Source organism: Camelus bactrianus, chromosome 8, assembly GCF_048773025.1.
Source record: "Camelus bactrianus isolate YW-2024 breed Bactrian camel chromosome 8, ASM4877302v1, whole genome shotgun sequence".
NCBI classification, from domain to species: Eukaryota; Metazoa; Chordata; class Mammalia; order Artiodactyla; family Camelidae; genus Camelus; species Camelus bactrianus.
In genome coordinates this window covers 28,460,767-28,466,595 of record NC_133546.1, presented here as the reverse complement: position 1 = coordinate 28,466,595, position 5,829 = coordinate 28,460,767, and the positions used below count along the sequence as shown (strand labels likewise).

General features: G+C 38.6%; 1 long non-coding RNA gene across 1 annotated transcript; it reads right to left on the bottom strand.

The window, feature by feature from the left end:
• Positions 1-1,447: 1,447 nt before the first annotated feature.
• LOC123619791 (uncharacterized) lies at positions 1,448-5,126 on the bottom strand. The gene is made up of 2 exons (XR_006728477.2): positions 4,987-5,126; positions 1,448-2,914 (listed from the first exon to the last, which is right to left on the bottom strand). It is a non-coding gene; the product is annotated as an uncharacterized LOC123619791 (long non-coding RNA).
• Between the last annotated feature and the right edge of the window lie 703 nt (positions 5,127-5,829).

Genomic DNA, 5,829 nt, shown 5'->3' with positions numbered 1-5,829 from the left:
ACAAACGTTTGAGCAATAGAAACAGGGGTTTTCACTTTGCGGGGAGCACAGGCTGAGACACATTAAGGTAGAAGCTGAGATAGTCATCAGGCCTCATCGCAAATGTTCTGGTTTTCTCTTCCTTCGGGGAACACAATAGGATTACTCATCCTTAAACCTCGTTGAATTAGGTGGGATTGTGTGACTTGCACTGTTAAGTGATGCGACTGACTTCCAGCTGGAAGCTTTACGTGACAGAGCACAGTTTGCCAAGTCCCTTTCTCTGCTGTGTGCTCATTAAAGGTCACATTTAGCTGAAGCCCTCCATTAGGCTGGATCCCTGAGTGACTACATGAGCAGAGCCACTCTACTGATCTGTGAAGGACATGTAGTGTGAGTGGAAAATTAAAAAAAGAAAGAAAGAAAATAAACGTTTGTTGTGCTTTGAGAGTTGTTTGTTACTGCAGCACAACCCAAACTGACTAATGCACAGGATAACCTGCTATAATGAAGAACTCAAATATGCCACATGGTTATTCATGGTCACAGGTTCCTTCCACTTTATAGCCTTCCCATCACCCTTGTGTGTCTCCTCATCCACGTGATTAAAGATTGTTCTCTAGCTCCACATCTGTATTCCAGCTCCAAGGACAAAAGAAAGGGCAATTAATTTACTTTTAAGGATGTAGATACATATCATTCTTCCTCACATTCCAGTCATGAAAATCTAGTCACAGCATCACACCTAACAGCCTGGAAGGTTGGTAAAGTAGTAACTAACTGGGTAGACATGTGCCCTACTAAATCTGAAGGAGAGTTGAGTACGTTCTATCACTAAAAAGAAGAAAATGGATCCTGGGGACAATTTACAGTGCTGGCCATAGGATACACAGCATGTGTAAGGAATCAAAGGAAATGTTGTGTAGCTATGGCTGGAGAATCCAAGAGTCAGCAGAGATGAGTGAGACCAAGATCCAGGAGGACCTTCCAAGATTTATTGCAATCTAATGGAAAGCCACTGAAGAATTTTAAGTGGGGAAGCAACACAGTCAGATTTGCATTTCCACATAGTCTTTCGGTTGTAGGAGGGAGGATAAATTGAAGAAAAGCAATTAGGCAGCTTTGGCAGGATCCAGGTGAGAGCTGGTAGTCAGACTGGAGCAGGAGTTAGGAGATCAGGAGCTGAAGCTGAATGCCACTGTGATGGGGGACACAGAGTGAAGATGTAGGTGACAGACACAGGGGCTGAGGGAAAGGGGAGAGTTAAGGTGTTCCCAGATTCTCTGGCTTTAGGATTGAAGTAGATAGTGCCATCATTTCCTGGAGGGAGAATTCTGGTAGAGGATCAGGTTAGTGGGTTCTTCAGGAGCCTGGGCTAGAAGGAGGGGAGCCCACAGTTAGGTTTCACCATTGTGTGACCATGCCCTAGTTCTTAAGTTAGGTAGTCATTTCATTAAAAACAAATTCATACCTTACTTATATGTTTTATATTATTTTGTATGTATCAAATACAGCATTATTTAAACATTTTACAAAGGGGTCTACACATAACCCAAGACTGAGAAACACTGTCCCAGAGTACGACTATGATTTTTATCTTCAAAAAAAAAAAAAAAAAATTCAAGACCAGTGTTAACTAGTCTGTTTCATGCTATTAAAAAAATCTCCCACAAAGCATTCTCAGAGGCTAACATTTAATTAACACAACTTCTTATTAGATACTTCTTGTACTTGTAAAATGTACTCTTAGTTAACTGAATGAGTTGTATTCTCAAAAATGTTAAAGTCATTTTCCAAAAATTACAGCTTTTTCTTTGGAAATATTAAGCTTTAGCTCTGATTTATAATAGTGCTATAAATAGCAGGGCCAGGCTCTGTTAAGATAATTACTGTTGTGTGACAATGAATCATGTTGCCTGCACATGGAAGAGTGGTTATTGTTTTACTCTGTGCGCATTCAGCTCATCCAAAAGTGATCTCAAATCCTTTGGGTCCAGAGGTCCAGGGCCTGCCCCTCATAGTCCCAGTAAACATTGTTATCAGACCCATGTGAAGAATGTTCCCCCAGGCCCTGTCACTTGTACTGATAAAGAGGTAGTTCTCTATTAAAATCAATATTTGGGCTTCTATTTTGAATTCAAAGGGCTTAGTTCACACTTGATACCAGCGCGTGGCATCAAAGGCGGAGGAAAAGATCAGCAAAACTGAGCGGTCTTCTTCCTTCAGCAGATTTTTTTCCCCTGAGGTGCTACCAGCAGGAGACTAGCCACAGTTATTAGCTTAAGAAGCTCAGATTTACAATCTTTTTAGAAGGAAATTGATGGAACGTCCAATGCATTATTGGTAAAAACATAAGGGCAACAGAGGTTTCCCTTTTACTTTTTAAAAAGATGCTAGTTCACACTATGTGTCCAAGCAAATAATGATATTAGGGAGTAGATGTGTGTTCTTGAAAGGGTCCGGAGGCTGGAAACACTTCCTGGGTACTTGATGTTTCTAGAGGTTTTCATACAATCCTGGGGGAATTTCTGACTCTAGCTAAAAAGAAATCTTAGATTTTTAAAAACATTTTCCAGCATTTCATGAATTTTAGACAATAAACATATTCATCAAATGTCATTTCCATTTTAAATCAACCTCCCTCAGTTGAGTCAGCATGGGGTTTTGACCCCCCCAAAAAAGCTGAAAATACTTTCCAAACTCTGACTGTGTGAAAAGTGGCAGAGCAAGAACCATATTCACTCTGGACGTGATGAAGACTGGGGCTTCCCGATGGCTTTCCATGGGCCTGGCACCGGGCTGAGCACCGTACATCTCTCATTCAGTCCTCAGATCACTGTGAGGTCGGCACTGTTATTGTCCTTGTTTTACAACTAGAGCCTTTAGAGGTTAAAAATTACACCGCTGGATCCAGAGCCTGGCCTCTTCACCACTCCTATAAATGAACAAATACAAAAGGTAAATCTGTGCCAGATGACAGACACACAGGAGATGTGGAAAAACATTTAGCTTCTATCAGTCCTGTTAGTAGCATCATTAAGTTCTTCCAAGGAGATCAAAGGTCAAAGGTTGGTTTAGGAGACCTGGCATTCCTTCCCTTCCTTATCCAGGTTTCCTTTCTACATCTGACCATGAGCAGTCAGTGGCCACCCAGTTCCTTATGGAGCACCACTCAAGTCCTCATCAATCACTGCCATCCCTTCTTTGATCTGACCACTGGTCTACGGAACAAGTCGATAAACCCATACTGAATTCCCACTCTAGATGAAGGATGAGTAGATGAATAAGGCAGGGAGAGAAGATGTTAGACAAGTGCTGTATTCAAACACACTCTGTGGTGGTCCAGCGCCCTCTCCCTCTTGAGCATGCTAAGGTCCTCATTTGGGACGTGTATTTGCCTTGTGACAGATCTTGAAGTATTTACATTTTCATGCGTGTATATCTTTTATTCTCTTAGATGCTGCAAACTCCTTCATGTTTAAATAAGGTGATGCTTTACTCCAGGAGATGCCGTCTCTGAAGCTGAGCATCTTCACAGAACTGACTAGTGAGGCATTGTATTTGCAGCTATTTATAGCAAAGTCTGGAAATGAAAAGAACTTACTCTGAGTTTTCAAAAAGTGTCAGCTTTTGAAACTTGCAAGACTTAAAAGAATTCTGTGTGACCAAAAGACAATCACAAGTCTAAAACAGAAAACTACATCAATTTACACCCAATTACAAAACCTAACTAATACAATAATTTTTCTGTGTGAGAGTGAATATTTTGGATATTTTTGTTTTAAAAATTACTACATTTATATGTGAGTCATATTTATAAACAAGATGAATTTAAGGATTTTGAAGTATGACAATATTGAATATTGGTCAAAATGAGGGGAAATAGGAATTTACAATCACTGTTAGAGGTATATTTCCTATGGAAATAAATATGTCTATACTGAGTAAATTTGAAAATGTATTTATCTACAATCTAAAACTTTTCACTCCATTAAATATCTTTTGTGTACAAGTACAAGGAAACACGTACAGAGGTATTTATCTGAGGAATTCTTATAATAAAAAAAATTAGAAATTCAAAATATATGGCAAAGAGGAATACATAAATTAAATAGTCCTACAACTGAATACTATATAGCTGTTTAAAGGAAAAAATAAGATTATGTATCTATCTATAAAATAGTGCCTTTCGATATGGATAAATTTTAATAACCTAATGTTTCTGTCCAGTTATATCCATCTATTACTATTTATATAAATTAGAAATTCTTTTCCACTCAAGACATGTGTTTATATATATCTCTCTAAAATAGACTGCTAACATACATACAGAGGAAATGATAATGGTAAATATTGCCTCTGGGGAAAAGAAGAGAAATGAGGCTGGAAGCTGATGTAAAGGTTATTTCAACACTATTGTGTTGTTTTATTCCTCCGATAAGAAAGAAAAGCAAATATAAGCAAATGCTAACAGTTCTTAATTCTGTACTTGGCTGTATTTTTAATTTTCTTAAAATAAAGATCATCATATTTTTGACTGATACTTAGTAGTCATCATTACCATGACTTCAAAGAGATTTATGAAATTGAAGAAAAATAATGCAAGTGAACCCAGCATTAACATAATTAATCTATAAAAGCAATTTCAATTTAATTTTTAGGGCTTCCTACTCTCAGACTGTCAGGAAGGAGAGACAAGAAGAAAGGCTTAGGAAGAGGTGATAGACCTGAGAGTATCCCACGATTCCACAAAGAAGGCAGGGAGGACAGACCTGCCCCCATACATCTCTGATAGACTTTAACTGCTTATTTTGTTTCTTTGTGATGTCGTTTCCCTCTCCTTTCTCTTTCAAGACCACTTTGGACATTCACGTTAAGCTGATCCCATCTGTATTAAAAGGCTAAAGCTGGGAAGGAGAGCCTAAGTTTGGCTTTGGCGTCCCACATAGCTCTGGATACAAACTGAGAAGCTCCCCCTTCCACCCTGCCTGCCCCAGTTAAACAAACCTCGTATTTATTTTCTTATCGTGCTTTCAGTGATCCCTGATTTGCAAGATTGTCATCCATTCTGCAAACACAGTATCTGCAGCGTTTGAACAGTGTAGCTCTGAAGCCTGGTATTAAATAAGAGAAGTATTGAGGCCAAGCACAAAGGAAAGCAGCCCTTTCAACAGGTCAGTCATAACCTTTATTGGGTCATGTGATTTTCCAAAGTGAATTTTCTACCAAGGCTGTTTTTACCCCATCAATTATTAAATGAATCAAGGGCATTAAAAAAGGGAGATAAGACATTCAGATATTTCAAGTTCTTGAACTTTGTACGTTCAGTTAGCAGTGATAAGAATGAAAAGACCAGAGGAATTTAGGGAAAGGACAAACTAAAATACTGTGATAACTACAATCACATAGGCTTCTAGACTTCACAGAATCACGAAGGTAACTATCAAAATTAACCATGGCCCTGAGAGAAATATGGAGAAGATATGATCCCAGACCTTAACAGAAAGCAGATAGGAGACAAAAAGGGATCAGAACAGGTATTTTAAATTGTAGTAATGGTTTTAGTGTTAAGCCATCTTTTCTTGAGTTACTCATTGATTCAGTCTTGAGATACAGTATGATTTAACTCAGCCTTTTTTCCCCTTATTTGTCTGAGACACATACAAAGTGTGACTCTCATATGGAAAAACACTACAACGTTTTACAGTTGCCACACTCATTGGTATTGGTGGCTTGGATTTTACTGGCTACATCTTGTCACTGTGTGACAGTCATTATGGGACTAGGAGCTGTTCCAATGCTCATTGCTCTTAAGAAAGGAAACTAGAAGGTGTAGAACAATATTATAGA